Genomic DNA, 16,368 nt, shown 5'->3' with positions numbered 1-16,368 from the left:
TGTGAGGGGCCCCAGGGTATAGTGTGAGGAACCAGGGTACAGTGTGAGGGGCCCCAGGGTACAGTGTGAGGGGCCCCAGGGTACAGTGTGAGGGACCAGGGTATAGTGTGAGGGACCAGGGTATAGTGTGAGGGGCCCCAGGGTATAGTGTGAGGAACCAGGGTACAGTATGAGGGGCCCCAGGGTACAGTGTGAGGGGCCCCAGGGTACAGTGTGAGGGGCTCCAGGGTACAGTGTGAGGGACCAGGGTATAGTGTGAGGGACCCCAGGGAATAGTGTGAGGGGCCCCAGGGTATAGTGTGAGGGGCCCCAGGGTACAGTGTGAGGGACCCCAGGGTATAGTGTGAGGGACCAGGGTATAGTGTGAGGGGCTCCAGGGTACAGTGTGAGGGGCCCCAGGGTACAGTGTGAGGGACCCCAGGGTACAGTGTGAGGGACCAGGGTATAGTGTGAGGGGCCCCAGGGAATAGTGTGAGGGGCCCCAGGGTACAGTGTGAGGGACCAGGGTATAGTGTGAGGGACCCCAGGGAATAGTGTGAGGGGCCCCAGGGTATAGTGTGAGGAACCAGGGTATAGTGTGAGGGGCCCCAGGGAATAGTGTGAGGGGCCCCAGGGTACAGTGTGAGGGACCAGGATATAGTGCGAGGGACCACGGTATAGTGTGAGGGGCCCCAGGGAATAGTGTGAGGGGCCCCAGGGTACAGTGTGAGGGACCAGGATATAGTGCGAGGGACCACGGTATAGTGTGAGAGACCAGGTTATATTGTGAGAGACCCCAGGGTATAGTGCGAGAGACCCCAGGGTATAGTGTGAGTTGTTGGATCCATGGTTCAGTGGATATGTTATTATTAAATAATCACACGGATGCTGTACATTAACAAATAACAGGTCTTCACTGGAGGAGGGTAGTCTCTAGACTGGGGGTACAGAGGCATGCGCAAAGCTTATATACCGGTGTGGTCACTGCCGGTACTACAGTATACAGGAGCTGTAAAAGTAGTTCTGGCTTAAAGGCACATACACTACAATTCCTCCCCTTTTAGATTAGTAATACCCCTAATATTCAAATAACAATTAACATTTCAACATGTACATTAAACAACAAAAGTCCATTTATAGATTCAGTCTTTGGGGCGGCTTCCTGACCCTTTCGGGATAGCGCCTTTCCAGAGGTTCTTGTTCTTGGTGCAGAGGCGATTCTGAACACTTTTCATCGGGTAGTTCATCGGGTTCCACTGCTACTGGGTCTGAAGTAGATGCTACCGGTATGTCGGGTTCATCCCCAGGTACTCGAGACATGGGGTTGATGCGTTCCTGTGACGCTAAGATATGATCGACGTGGCGTCTCACAATGTTCTCCCCGACGTCCACTGTGTACATTAATGGCCCCTGCCTTGTACATATCGTTCCGGGTTGCCACTTCTCTGTTCGATAGTCACGGGCCAAGACTGGTTGCCCTACATTGAAGATCCTTGTCGGCTTCTCATTGATGTGCTCGAATTGTTTGTCCTCAACATTTCTTCGCACATTTGGTCTGAGCAAGTCCAGACGAGATCTCAACCTTCGGTTAAAGAACATCATGGCCGGGATCTGGTTGGTAACTGCATGTGTCGCGTTTCGGTAGGCTAATAAGAAATTGTCCATCTTATGCTGTAGTGGAATTTCATCGTCGCACATGGCCTTTATCGCCTTTTTAAAGGTTTGTACGAACCTCTCAGCCAATCCATTTGTGGCTGGATGATACAGGCAGATGTGTAATGCCTTACCCCATTCCTTTTCATGAATTTTTGGAACTCGTCGGACACAAACTGTGGTCCATTATCAGAGCAAATCTGCTCTGGCAAGCCGTTCCTGCCATATATGGTCTGTAGGACTGCAATCGTATTCTCTGTAGTGGTTGAAGACATTTTTATCACCTCAGGCCACTTTGAATGAGCATCCACTGCTATTAAGAACATTGAGTCCATGAATGGACCAGCGAAATCAAAATGCACCCATTGCCATGGAGAGGAAGGCCACTCCCATGGGTGTAGAGGGGCATGTGGTGGTGCATTTTGGACCTTCTGGCATCCTAAGCAGCTCTTAGTTAGGTCTTTGATTTGTTGATCGATTCCCGGCCACCACACATAAGCCCTAGCAAGGCTTTTCATTTTCACTCCCCCCAGATGACCTTCATGTAGCTCATTTGGCACTCTCTCCCTTAACTTGGGTGGAATCACCACTCTGGATCCACACATCACTGTCCCCTGGCATACTGACAGCTGTTCTCTTCTGGATGAGAATGCTGGCAACAGTGAGTCGCCATGGGTTGGCCATCCCCTCGCCGTCAATTCATATACCCGAGACAGCGTCAGATCATTGCGGGTCTCCTTCTCTATATCCGCGTTTGTTACTGGCAATCATTCAATTATTGACGAATAAAATATCTCAATAGGGTCCACTGCTGATGCTTCCTCCACAGTAGGCAGTGGCAGGCGCGATAGCCCATCAGCGTTTCCATGCTGTTTCGTGCCTTTATATTCTATTTCATATTGATTCGCCCCTAGAAACAGGGACCATCTTTGTAACCGTTGTGCAGTCATCACTGGAATGCCCTTCTTAGGATTAAAGATGGAGACAAGTGGTTGGTGGTCAGTCAGCAAGGTGAACTTCTGCCCATGCAGATAGTGGTTGAATTTTTTTACTCCCCATGCTAGGCTGAGAGCCTCCCTGTCAATCTGGGCGTAGTTGCACTCGGCTGAGGTTAGTGACCGAGACGCAAAGGCTACTGGCCTCTCCAACCCATCTGGGAATTTGTGCGACAGCACCGCTCCAATACCGTAGGGTGATGCATCACATGCCAAACGAATTGGTAGTGCTGGGTTGAAATGGGCCAACACCTCTTTTGATGTGATCAATTCTTTACACTTCTGGAAAGCTCGTCTACGTTCGTCATCCCACTTCCATGGTACCCCTGTTTGCAGTAGGGTGTTCAGCGGGTGTAATACCGTAGACAAATTTGGTAAGAACTTCACAGAAACAGAAACCCCACAGTGCAGATAGAGGCCATTTCAGCCCATCGAGCCTGCAGCGACACATATCCCACCCGATCCTCGTAACCCCTACACCAACACATAACTTGTAGTAGTTTACCAGCCCGAGGAACGACCTCAGTTGTGACACATTTTCCGGTGCTGGAGCCTTGACTACTGCCTCAATCTTGTCAGGGGACTTATGTAACCCCTCTTCATCGATGACGTGGCCACAATATGAGATCTGTTTCTGGAAAAGCTCGCACTTGTGGCGATTAGCTCGTAGCCCATACTCCTTTAATCTGGTGAGTACCTTCTCCAAGTTGGCGAGGTGATCACCGTCATTTTCACCTGTGACCAAGGTGTCATCCAAATAACACTGGGTCCCTGGAATCCCTTGCAGGACCTGATCCATCGCCCTTTGCCAGATAGCCGGAGCCGAGGCTACTCCAAACACCAGCCGGTTGTATTGATAGAGACCTTTATGAGTGTTGATCGTAAGGTAATGTTTCGAAGCTTCTTCTACCTCCATTTGCAAGTACGCCTGGGCTAGATCAATTTTGGTGAAGCGTTTACCTCCAGATAGCGAGGCGAAAATATCCTCAATTCGTGGAAGCGGATATTGGACCGTGTGAAGGACTGGGTTCACTGTCACCTTAAAATCCCCACAGATACGGACCTTCTTTGGTTCCCCAGGCGTATTACTCAACGACCTCTTCATTACAGGAACGATGGGTGTAGCCCACTCGCTCCAGTCCACTTTGGACAGTACTCCTGAACATTCCAACCCTTCCAGCTCTGCTTCAACAGCTGGTCTGATCGCATAAGGCACTGGTCTGGCCTTCAGAAATTTTGGGCTTGCATTTTCCTCTATTTTAATCGTTGCTGTTATTCCTTTTAGTGTTCCTAGTCCCTCCTGCAACACTTCTTTTGCGTCAGTTAGCATTTTTGACAGTCGTCCAGGTGTGACGTCGTCATCCTTTTTGGCCTCAACCTTCAGTGCCTGTATGGAATGCCAATCTAATTGTATCTTCCGGATCCATTCACGTTCTAGCAGTGGTGGTCCTCCATTTGGCAATACATATATATCCATTTTAGGTATTTCCTGGCCTTTATATGTCACTTTCACCCTTATTTTTCCTTTGGGGTAGACTTTTTGCCCCGTATACGTCTTCAAGACAATCTCTGTAGCTTTCAAGGGTATGTGTGAAAATAGCCGCTTGTAGTCTCTTTGATTTATGACTGTTAGAGCTGACCCTGTGTCCAATTCCATTTCCACTTGGACTCCGTCTATCTTGAGTGTAACCCAGATAGTCTGGTGATCCTCCATTTCGGTTACCTTATGTAGTTTCAGACAACCCAACTCCTTGCTTCCGGAGTCTGTGTCACTTTTCTATTCGTCTGAACCACTGTCCATCACCTGGTGTACCTTTTTGTACTTCTCCTGTGGAGATTTCTTACTGTTGGTTTTCTTCCCAGACCTGCAGACTCTTGCTATGTGTCCTGCTTTCCCACACTGTCTGCACACTTGGTCCTTGAACCAACAATCTTTCTGGTAATGTGTTGTTCTCCCTGTTCCATAGGACATTTCATTGGTGCCATATTCTTGCGGTCTCCGTTGTATCTCTGCAGCACCCCTTGCGGCTGCTTCGTGTGATACTGCCATACTGAAAGCTTTGTCCAGCGTAAGGTCCTTTTCTGATAGAAGCCGTTTCTGGGTTCCTTCACTTTGTAGCCCGCACACAAACTTGCCCCTTAACGTGTCTGCTAGTCCCGCTCCAAACTGGCAGTGTTTCGATAGCTTGCGCAGTTCCGTTAGGTACTCAGCATTGCTTTCGTCTTTGTGTTGGTTCCTTTTATGGAACTTAAATCGTTCTGCTATCAGCAGCGGTGTGGGGTTTAAGTGGTCCTGTAGGATTTCTACTATGCTTTCAAAATTCTTGTTTACCGGCTTCTCTGGGGTTATTAGATTTCGCAGTAACCCATAAGTTTTTGCACCCATGGAATTTAACAGAACCAGTGCTTTATTAGCATCTGGCACTTCATTCGCCCTGCAGTACACCTCAATACGTTCCACATATGTCGCCCAATCTTCGACTTCATTGTCACTCTTCGGCATCCTTGGGTGTGAGTTAACTATCACAAATGGCGCCTCCCGCGCTTCCCCTTCTTCTCCGCTGGCACAAAATGGCATCTCCCGCGCTTTCCTTCCTTCCCGCGTTCGCCCTTCTTCTCCGCTGCGGCTTCTAAAAATGGCGCCTCCCGCGCTCTTCCTTTTTCTCCGCGGCTCAATGGCGTCTCCCCTTACTTCGCCCCGCGGACCCTGTTCATTCTTCTTTTTATATTTTTCGACGCCGCTCAGTCTAGAACCCAGCTGTTTCTTACCCTCTCTCTCTCCGGTTTGTTTTCTTTTTCTCGACGCCGCTCGGTGTTCAACCCCCGGCCGCGCCCTGCGCTCTTCACCCTCTGTCTTACGCGTCGATGCTGCTCGGCTTTCTCTCCGCCGTCGGTCGGCTCCAGCCGCCGTTGCTGGGGAAGGGTCTGCGCTGGACCTGTCATCGGTCTCTTACTGCTCGTTGTGGCTGGGGAACCAAGCCCGGCTCTCCACAGCCTCCCCTGCGAAGTTGGATCTCTGCCTGACTGCTGGGCGGTTGCTCGTGGTCAACGCCCGTGTTCCTGGCCTCGACTATTTTTCTTTTTTTTTAATGTTGCAGGTAGATTCGAATCGACACTCGTCGCCACTGTTGGATCCGTGGTTCAGTGGATATGTTATTATTAAATAATCACATGGATGCTGTACATTAACAAATAACAGGTCTTTACTGGAGGAGGGTAGTCCCTAGACTGGGGGTACAGAGGCATGCGCAAAGCTTATATACCGGTGTGGTCACTGCCGGTACTACAGTATACAGGAGCTGTAAAAGTAGTTCTGACTTAAAGGCACATACACTACATGAGGGACCCCAGGGTATAGTGTGAGGGACCAGGGTATAGTGTGAGGGACCAGGGTATAGTGTAAGGGACCAGGGTATAGTGTGAGGGACTAGGGTATAGTGTGAGGGACCAGGGTATAGTGTGAGTGACCAGGGTATAGTGTGAGGGACCAGGGTATAGTGTCAGGGACCAGGGTATAGTGTGAGGGACCAGGTTATACTGTGAGGGACCAGGGTATAGTGTGAGGGGCCCAGGGTATAGTGTGAGGGACCAGGATATAGTGTGAGGGACCAGGGTATAGTGTGAGGGACCAGGATATAGTTTGAGGGGCCCAGGGTATAATGTGAGGGACCAGGTTATAGTGTGAGAGACCAGGGTATAGTGTGAGGGACCAGGGTATAGTGTGAGGGACCAGGGTATAGTGTGAGAGACCAGGGTATAGTGTGAGGGACTAGGGTATAGTGTGAGGGACCAGGGTATAGTGTGAGTGACCAGGGTATAGTGTGAGGGACCAGGGTATAGTGTCAGGGACCAGGGTATAGTGTGAGGGACCAGGTTATAGTGTGAGGGACCAGGGTATAGTGTGAGGGGCCCAGGGTATAGTGTGAGGGACCAGGATATAGTGTGAGGGACCAGGGTATAGTGTGAGGGACCAGGATATAGTTTGAGGGGCCCAGGGTATAATGTGAGAGACCAGGTTATAGTGTGAGAGACCAGGGTATAGTGTGAGAGACCAGGGTATAGTGTGAGGGGCCCCAGGGTACAGTGTCAGAGACCAGGGTATAGTGTGAGGCACCAGGGTATAGTGAGAGGGAACAAGGTATCGTGTGAGAGAACAGGGTATAGTGTGAGAGACCAGGGTATAATGTGAGAGACCAGGGTATAGTGTGAGGGACCAGGGTATAGTGTGAGGGACCAGGGTATAGTGTGAGAGGCCCAGGGTATAGTGTGAGGGACCAGGGTATAGTGTGAGGGGCCCAGGGTATAGTGTGAGGGACCAGGTTATAGTGTCAGAGACCAGGGTATAGTGTGAGAGACCAGGGTGTAGTGTGAGGGGCCCCAGGGTACAGTGTCAGAGACCAGGGTATAGTGTGAGGGACCAGGGTATAGTGAGAGGGAACACGGTATAGTGTGAGAGAACAGGGTATAGTGTGAGAGACCAGGGTATAGTGTGAGGGACCAGGTTATAGTTTGAGCGGCCAGGGTATAATGTGAGAGACCAGGGTATAGTGTGAGAGACCAGGGTATAGTGTGAGGGACCAGGGTATAGTGTGAGGGACCAGGGTATAGTGTGAGGGACCAGGGTATAGTGTGAGGGGCCAGGGTATAGTGTGAGGGACCAGGGTATAGTGTGAGGGACCAGGGTATAGTTGAGGGACCAGGGTATAGTGTGAGGGGCCAGGGTATAATGTGAGAGACCAGGGTATAATGTGAGGGACCAGGGTATAGTGTGAGGGACCAGGGTATAGTGTGAGAGACCAGGGTATAGTATGAGAGACCAGGATATATTTTGAGGGGCCAGGGTATAATGTGAGAGACCAGGGTATAGTGTGAGGGACCAGGGTATAGTGAGAGGGACCAGGGTATAGTGCGAGAGACCAGGGTATAGTGTGAGGGACCAGGTTATATTTTAAGGGGCCAGGGTATAATGTGAGAGACCAGGGTATAGTGTGAGAGGCCAGGGTATAGTGTGAGGGACCAGGGTACAGTGTGAGAGATCAGGGTATAGTGTGAGAGACCCCAGGGTATAGTGTGAGGGACCCCATGGTATAGTGTGAGAGACCAGGGTATAGTGTGAAGGACCATGGTATAGTGTGAGAGACCAGGTTATAGTGTGAGGGATCAGGGTATAGTGTGAGGGACCAGGGTATAATGTGAGGGACCAGGGTATAGTGTGAGGGACCAGGGTATAGTGTGAGGGACCAGGGTATAGTGTGAGGGACCAGGGTATAGTGTGAGGGACCAGGGTATAGTGTGAGGGACCAGTATATAGTGTGAGGGACCAGGGTACAGTGTGAGAGACCAGGGTATAGTGTGAGGGACCAGGGTATAGTGTGAGGGACCAGGGTATAGTGTGAGAGACCAGGGTATAGTTGAGGGACCAGGGTATAGTGTGAGGGGGCAGGGTATAATGTGTGAGACCAGGGTATAATGTGAGGGACCAGGGTATAGTGTGAGGGACCAGGGTATAGTGCGAGAGACCAGGGTATAGTGTGAGGGACCAGGTTATTGTGTGAGAGACCAGGGTATAGTGTGAGGGACCAGGATATAGTGTGAGAGACCAGGGTATAGTGTGAGAGCCCAGGTTATAATGTGAGGGACCAGGGTATAGTGTGAGAGACCAGGGTATAGTGTGAGAGACCAGGGTATAGTGTGAGAGCCCAGGGTATAATGTGAGGGACCAGGGTATAGTGTGAGAGACCAGGGTATAGTGTGAGGGACCAGAGTATAGAGTGAGGGACCAGGGTATAGTGTGAGAGACCAGGGTATGGTGTGAAAGACCAGGGTATAGAGTGAGAGACCCCAAGTTATAGTATGAGGGACCAAGGTATAGTGTGAGGGACCAGGGTATAGTGTGAGGGAACAGGGTATAGTGTGAGGGAACAGGGTATAGTGTGAGGGACCAGGTTATAGCATGAGGGTCCAGGGTATAGTGCGAGAGACCAGGGTATAGTGTGAGGGTCCAGGGTAGAGTGTGAGGGACCAGGGTATAGTGTGAGGGACCAGGGTATAGTGTGAGGTACCAGGGTACAGTGTGAGGGACCAGGGTATAGTGTGAGGGACCAGGGTATAGTGTGAGGGACCAGGGTATACTGTGAGGGACCAGGGTATAGTGTGTGGGACCAAGGTATAGTGTGAGGGACCAGGTTATAGCGTGAGGGTCCAGGGTATAGTGCGAGAGACCAGGGTATAGTGCGAGGGACCCCAGGGTATAGTGTGAGGGACCAGGATATAGTGTGAGGGACCAGGGTATAGTGTGAGGGACCAGGGTATCGTGTGAGGGACCAGGGTATCATGTGAGGGAGCTGGGTATAGTGTGAGGGACCAGGTTATAGCGTGAGGGTCCAGGGTGTAGTGCGAGAGACCAGGGTATAGTGTGAGGGACCCCAGGGTATAGTGTGAGGGACCAGGGTATAGTGTGAGGGACCAGGATATAGCGTGAGGGACCAGGGTATAGTGTGAGGGACCAGGGTATAGTGTGAGGGTCCAGGGTAGAGTGTGAAAGACCAGGGTATAGAATGAGAGACCCCAGGGGAAAGTGTGAGAGACCCCAGGGTATAGTGTGAGGGACCAAAGTATAGTGTGAGAGAACAGGGTTTAGTGTGAGGGAACAGGGTATATTGTGAGGGACAAGGTTATAGTGTGAGGGACCAGGGTATAGTGTGAGAGACCCCAGGGTATAGGGTGAGGGACCCCAGGGTATAGTGTGAGGGACCAGGGTATAGTGTGAGGTACCAGGGTACAGTGTGAGGGACCAGGGTATAGTGTGAGGGACCAGGGTATAGTGTGAGGGACCAGGGTATAGTGTGAGGGACCAGGGTATAGTGTGAGGGACCAGGGTATAGTGTGTGGGACCAAGGTATAGTGTGAGGAACCAGGTTATAGCGTTAGGGTCCAGGGTATAGTGCGAGAGACCAGGGTAAAATGCGAGGGACCCCAGGGTATAGTGTGAGGGACCAGGATATAGTGTGAGGGACCAGGATATAGAGTGAGGGACCAGGGTATAGTGTGAGGGACCAGGGTATAGTGTGAGGGACCAGGGTATAGTGTGAGGGACCAGGGTATCATGTGAGGGAGCAGGGTATAGCGTGAGGGACCACGTTATAGCGTGAGGGTCCAGGGTGTAGTGCGAGAGACCAGGGTATAATGTGAGGGACCCCAGGGTATAGTGTGAGGGACCAGGGTATAGTGTGAGGGACCAGGATATAGCGTGAGGGACCAGGATATAGTGTGAGGGACCCGGGTATAGTGTGAGAGACCCCAGGATATAGTGTGAGGGACCAGCGTATAGTGTGACGGACCAGGGTATAGTGTGAGGGACCAGGGTATAGTCTGAGGGACCCCAGGGTATAGTGTGAGCGACCCGGGTATAGTGTGAGGGATCCCAGGGTATAGTGTGAGAGATCAGGGTATAGTGTGAGGGACCCCAGGGTATAGTGTGAAGGACCAGGGTATAGTGTGAGGGACCAGGGTATAGTGTGAGGGACCAGGGTATAGTGTGAGGGACCAGGGTATAGTGTGAGAGACCCCAGGGTATAGTGTGAGGGACCCCAGGGTATAGTGTGAGGGACCAGGGTATAGTGTGAGGTACCAGGGTACAGTGTGAGGGACCAGGGTATAGTGTGAGGGACCAGGGTATACTGTGAGGGACCAGGGTATAGTGTGTGGGACCAAGGTATAGTGTGAGGGACCAGGTTATAGCGTGAGGGTCCAAGGTATAGTGCGAGAGACCAGGGTATAGTGCGAGGGACCCCAGGGTATAGTGTGAGGGACCAGGGTATAGTGTGAGGGACCAGGATATAGTGTTAGGGACCAGGGTATAGTGTGAGGGACCAGGGTATAGTGTGAGGGACCAGGGTATCATGTGAGGGAGCAGGGTATAGTGTGAGGGACCAGGTTATAGCGTGAGGGACCAGGGTATAGTGCGAGGGACCAGGGTATAGTGTGAGGGACCCCAGGGTATAGTGTGAGCGACCCGGGTATAGTGTGAGGGATCCCAGGGTATAGTGTGAGAGATCAGGGTATAGTGTGAGGGACCCCAGGGTATAGTGTGAAGGACCAGGGTATAGTGTGAGGGACCAGGGTATAGTGTGAGGGACCAGGGTATCGTGTGAGGGACCAGGGTATAGTGTGAGAGACCCCAGGGTATAGTGTGAGGGACCCCAGGGTATAGTGTGAGGGACCAGGGGATAGTGTGAGGTACCAGGGTACAGTGTGAGGGACCAGGGTATAGTGTGAGGGACCAGGGTATAGTGTGAGGGACCAGGGTGTAGTGTGTGGGACCAGGGTGTAGTGTGTGGGACCAAGGTATAGTGTGAGGGACCAGGTTATAGCGTGAGGGTCCAGGGTATAGTGCGAGAGACCAGGGTATAGTGCGAGGGACCCCAGGGTATAGTGTGAGGGACCAGGGTATAGTGTGAGGGACCAGGATATAGTGTGAGGGACCAGGGTATAGTGTGAGGGACCAGGGTATAGTGTGAGGGACCAGGGTATCATGTGAGGGAGCAGGGTATAGTGTGAGAGACCAGGGTATAGTGTGAGGGTCCAGGGTAGAGTGTGAAAGACCAGGGTATAGAGTGAGAGACCCCAGGGTATAGTGTGAGAGACACCAGGGTATAGTGTGAGGGACCAAAGTATAGTGTGAGAGAACAGGGTTTAGTGTGAGGGAACAGGGTATATTGTGAGGGACAAGGTTATAGTGTGAGGGACCAGGGTATAGTGTGAGAGACCCCAGGGTATAGTGTGAGGGACCCCAGGGTATAGTGTGAGGGACCAGGGTATAGTGTGAGGTACCAGGGTACAGTGTGAGGGACCAGGGTATAGTGTGAGGGACCAGGGTATAGTGTGAGGGACCAGGGTATAGTGTGAGGGACCAGGGTATAGTGTGAGGGACCAGGGTATAGTGTGTGGGACCAGGGTATAGTGTGAGGGACCAGGGTATAGTGTGAGGGACCAGGGTATAGTGTGTGGGACCAAGGTATAGTGTGAGGAACCAGGTTATAGCGTGAGGGTCCAGGGTATAGTGCGAGAGACCAGGGTATAGTGCGAGGGACCCCGGGGTGTAGTGTGAGGGACCAGGATATCGTGTGAGGGACCAGGATATAGTGTGAGGGACCAGGGTATAGTGTGAGGGACCAGGGTATAGTGTGAGGGACCAGGGTATCATGTGAGGGAGCAGGGTCTAGTGTGAGGGACCACGTTATAGCGTGAGGGTCCAGGGTGTAGTGCGAGAGACCAGGGTATAATGTGAGGGACCCCAGGGTATAGTGTGAGGGACCAGGGTATAGTGTGAAGGACCAGGATATAGCGTGAGGGACCAGGGTATAGTGTGAGGGACCTGGGTATAGTGTGAGAGACCCCAGGATATAGTGTGAGGGACCAGCGTATAGTGTGACGGACCAGGGTATAGTGTGAGGGACCAGGGTACAGTCTGAGGGACCCTGGTACAGTGTGAGGGACCAGGGTATAGTGTGAGGGACCTCAGGGTATAGTGTGAGGGACCAGGGTATAGTGTGAGGGACCCCAGGGTATAGTGTGAGCGACCCGGGTATAGTGTGAGGGATCCCAGGGTATCGTGTGAGAGATCAGGGTATAGTGTGAGGGACCCCAGGGTATAGTGTGAAGGACCAGGGTATAGTGTGAGGGACCAGGATATAGTGTGAGGGACCAGGGTATAGTGTGAGGGACCAGGGTATAGTGTGAGGGGCCCCAGGGTATAGAGTGACGGACCAGGGTATAGTGTGAGGGACCCCAGGTATAGTGTGAGGGACCAGGTTATAGTGTGAGGGACCAGGGTATAGTGTGAGGGACCAGGGTATAGTGTGAGAGACGAGGGTATAGTATGAGAGACCAGGATATATTTTGAGGGGCCAGGGTATAGTGTCAGGGACCAGGGAATAGTGTGAGAGACCCCAGGGAATAGTGTGGGAGACCAGGGTATAGTGTGAGGGACCAGGGTACAGTGAGAGGGACCAGGGTATAGTGCGAGAGACCAGGGTATAGTGTGAGGGACCAGGTTTTATTTTGAGGGGCCAGGGTATAATGTGAGAGACCAGGGTATAGTGTGAGAGGCCAGGTTATAGTGTGAGAGACCCCAGGGTATAGTGTGAGGGACCCCAGGGTATAGTGTGAGGGACCAGGGTATAGTGTGAGGGACCAGGGTACAGTGTGAGGGACCAGGGTATAGTGTGAGGGACCAGGGTATAGTGTGAGGGACCAGGGTATACTGTGAGGGACCAGGGTATAGTGTGTGGGACCAAGGTATAGTGTGAGGGACCAGGTTATAGCGTGAGGGTCCAGGGTATAGTGCGACAGACCAGGGTATAGTGCGAGGGACCCCAGGGTATAGTGTGAGGGACCAGGGTATAGTGTGAGGGACCAGGATATAGTGTGAGGGACCAGGGTATAGTGTGAGGGACCAGGGTATCGTGTGAGGGACCAGGGTATCATGTGAGGGAGCAGGGTATAGTGTGAGGGACCAGGTTATAGCGTGAGGGTCCAGGGTGTAGTGCGAGAGACCAGGGTATCGTGTGAGGGACCCCAGGGTATAGTGTGAGGGACCAGGGTATAGTGTGAGGGACCAGGATATAGCGTGAGGGACCAGGGTATAGTGTGAGGGACCCGGGTATAGTGTGAGAGACCCCAGGATATAGTGTGAGGGATCAGCGTATAGTGTGACGGACCAGGGTATAGTGTGAGGGACCAGGGTATAGTGTGAGGGACCAGGGTATAGTGTGAGGGACCAGGTTATAGCATGAGGGTCCAGGGTATAGTGCGAGAGACCAGGGTATAGTGTGAGGGTCCAGGGTAGAGTGTGAAAGACCAGGGTATAGAATGAGACCCCAGGGTATAGTGTGAGAGACCCCAGGGTATAGTGTGAGGGACCAAAGTATAGTGTGAGAGAACAGGGTTTAGTGTGAGGGAACAGGGTATATTGTGAGGGACAAGGTTATAGTGTGAGGGACCAGGGTATAGTGTGAGAGACCCCAGGGTATAGTGTGAGGGACCCCAGGGTATAGTGTGAGGGACCAGGGTATAGTGTGAGGGACCAGGGTACAGTGTGAGGGACCAGGGTATAGTGTGAGGGTCCAGGGTATAGTGCGAGAGACCAGGGTATAGTGTGAGGGACCAGGGTATAGTGTGAGGGACCAGGGTATAGTGTGAGGGACCAGGGTACAGTGCGAGGGACCCCAGGGTATAGTGTGAGGGACCAGGATATAGTGTGAGGGACCAGGATATAGTGTGAGGGACCAGGGTATAGTGTGCGGGACCAGGGTATAGTGTGAGGGACCAGGGTATCATGTGAGGGAGCAGGGTATAGTGTGAGGGACCACGTTATAGCGTGAGGGTCCAGGGTGTAGTGCGAGAGACCAGGGTATAATGTGAGGGACCCCAGGGTATAGTGTGAGGGACCAGGGTATAGTGTGAGGGACCAGGATATAGCGTGAGGGACCAGGGTATAGTGTGAGGGACCCGGGTATAGTGTGAGAGACCCCAGGATATCGTGTGAGGGACCAGCGTATAGTGTGACGGACCAGGGTATAGTGTGAGGGACCAGGGTATAGTCTCAGGGACCCCAGGGTATAGTGTGAGCGACCCGGGTATAGTGTGAGCGATCCCAGGGTATAGTGTGAGAGATCAGGGTATAGTGTGAGGGACCCCAGGGTATAGTGTGAAGGACCAGGGTATAGTGTGAGGGACCAGGGTATAGTGTGAGGGACCAGGGTATAGTGTGAGGGACCAGGGTATAGTGTGAGAGACCCCAGGGTATAGTGTGAGGGACCCCAGGGTATAGTGTGAGGGACCCCAGGGTATAGTGTGAGGGACCAGGGTACAGTGTGAGGGACCAGGGTATAGTGTGAGGGACCAGGGTATAGTGTGTGGGACTAAGGTATAGTGTGAGGGACCAGGTTATAGCGTGAGGGTCCAGGGTATAGTGCGAGAGACCAGGGTATAGTGCGAGGGACCCCAGGGTATAGTGTGAGCGACCCGGGTATAGTGTGAGGGATCCCAGGGTATAGTGTGAGAGATCAGGGTATAGTGTGAGGGACCCCAGGGTATAGTGTGAGGGACCAGGGTATAGTGTGAGGTACCAGGGTACAGTGTGAGGGACCAGGGTATAGTGTGAGGGACCAGGGTATAGTGTGAGGGACCAGGGTATACTGTGAGGGACCAGGGTATAGTGTGTGGGACCAAGGTATAGTGTGAGGGACCAGGTTATAGCGTGAGGGTCCAGGGTATAGTGCGAGAGACCAGGGTATAGTGCGAGAGACCCCAGGGTATAGTGTGAGGGACCAGGGTATAGTGTGAGGGACCAGGATATAGTGTGAGGGACCAGGGTATAGTGTGAGGGACCAGGGTGTAGTGTGAGGGACCAGGGTATAGTGTGAGGGACCAGGATATAGCGTGAGGGACCAGGGTATAGTGCGAGGGACCAGGGTATAGTGTGAGGGACCCCAGGGTATAGTGTGAGGGACCCCAGGGTATAGTGTGAGCGACCCGGGTATAGTGTGAGGGATCCCAGGGTATAGTGTGAGAGATCAGGGTATAGTGTGAGGGACCCCAGGGTATAGTGTGAAGGACCAGGGTATAGTGTGAGGGACCAGGGTATAGTGTGAGGGACCAGGGTATCGTGTGAGGGACCAGGGTATAGTGTGAGAGACCCCAGGGTATAGTGTGAGGGACCCCAGGGTATAGTGTGAGGGACCAGGGTATAGTGTGAGGTACCAGGGTACAGTGTGAGGGACCAGGGTATAGTGTGAGGGACCAGGGTATAGTGTGAGGGACCAGGGTATAGTGTGAGGGACCAGGGTATAGTGTGAGGGACCAGGGTATACTGTGAGGGACCAGGGTATACTGTGAGGGACCAGGGTGTAGTGTGTGGGACCAAGGTATAGTGTGAGGGACCAGGTTATAGCGTGAGGGTCCAGGGTATAGTGCGAGAGACCAGGGTATAGTGCGAGGGACCCCAGTGTATAGTGTGAGGGACCAGGGTATAGTGTGAGGGACCAGGATATAGTGTGAGGGACCAGGGTATAGTGTGAGGGACCAGGGTATCATGTGAGGGAGCAGGGTATAGTGTGAGGGACCAGGTTATAGCGTGAGGGTCCAGGGTGTCGTGCGAGAGACCAGGGTATCATGTGAGGGAGCAGGGTATAGTGTGAGGGACCAGGGTATAGTGTGAGGGACCAGGATATAGCGTGAGGGACCAGGGTATAGTGTGAGGGACCCGGGTATAGTGTGAGAGACCCCAGGATATCGTGTGAGGGACCAGCGTATAGTGTGACGGACCAGGGTATAGTGTGAGGGACCAGGGTATAGTGTGAGGGACCAGGGTATAGTGTGAGGGACCAGGTAATAGCATGAGGGTCCAGGGTATAGTGCGAGAGACCAGGGTATAGTGTGAGGGTCCAGGGTAGAGTGTGAAAGACCAGGGTATAGAGTGAGAGACCCCAGGGAATAGTGTGAGACACCCCAGGGTATAGTGTGAGGGACCCCAGGGTATCGTGTGAGAGACCAGGGTATACTGTGAAGGACCATGGTATAATGTGAGAGACCAGGGTATAGTGTGAGAGGCCAGGGTATAGTGTGAGGGACCAGGGTATAGTGTGAGAGATCAGGGTATAGTGTGAGAGACCCCAGGGTATAGTGTGAGGGACCCCAGGGTATAGTGTGAGAGACCAGGGTATAGTGTGAGGGACCA

Source organism: Somniosus microcephalus, chromosome 3 (genome assembly GCF_052327205.1).
Source record: "Somniosus microcephalus isolate GS21.2 chromosome 3, FLI_Smic_1.0, whole genome shotgun sequence".
Taxonomy (NCBI): domain Eukaryota; kingdom Metazoa; phylum Chordata; class Chondrichthyes; order Squaliformes; family Somniosidae; genus Somniosus; species Somniosus microcephalus.
This window is presented reverse-complemented; position numbering follows the sequence as displayed.